Genomic DNA, 700 nt, shown 5'->3' with positions numbered 1-700 from the left:
GCACTAATATAAGATGTAATGATAGGGCGAAGGAAGTATATGGGGATTCTTTGTAATTTCTGCTCGATTTTCCTATAAACCTAAAACTGAAAGAGTCTATGAAATTTTTTTAATGCGAAAAAATAAAGCAGGAAAGGAGGACAGGAAGTGTGGGGAGGGTTGCAATTTTTGATAGGGTGGACAGTGCAAGCCTTTCTGAGTAGGTGGCATTTAAGTAAAGGCTGAAAGCTGGCAAGTGAGCCACACGGCTCTCTGGGACAAGAACATTCCCAGATGAGGGAACAAATGTGAGGGCTTGAGGTGGGAGCGTGTTCCAGAGAGGTCGGGGAGTGGAAGTCGTCCTCAAGTCATGAAATACTTTGGGGAATGTTGAAGGACTTTGGTTGTTTTCTCACAGTGGAGTGGGAAGGAGCCAAATGGCATGGTGGCCTGAGCTTTTAAAATGGTTGGATGTGGGGTACGAAAAAGAAAAACTCAAAAGCTTGGGGCCTGAGGAAGTCAGAGGACGGTGGTGCCGTCTCCTGAGCTGGGGACACTTGTAGGAGCAGGTTCTGGGGTAAGGTCATGTTTCTGTCATGTTCCATCATTACGCATCTAAGTGGAGATTTAAATCGGGTGTCATCGGCTTACAGATAGTCTGTACAATCCAGGGAGAATGAATGAGGTCGCTAAGGGAAAGTATGAGGACGGAAAAGAGGAC

The sequence above is a fragment of the Pteropus vampyrus genome, unplaced genomic scaffold (genome assembly GCF_000151845.1).
Source record: "Pteropus vampyrus isolate Shadow unplaced genomic scaffold, Pvam_2.0 Scaffold319, whole genome shotgun sequence".
Taxonomy (NCBI): domain Eukaryota; kingdom Metazoa; phylum Chordata; class Mammalia; order Chiroptera; family Pteropodidae; genus Pteropus; species Pteropus vampyrus.
The sequence above is the reverse complement of the archived record's forward strand: the minus strand, read 5'-3'. Positions refer to the sequence as shown.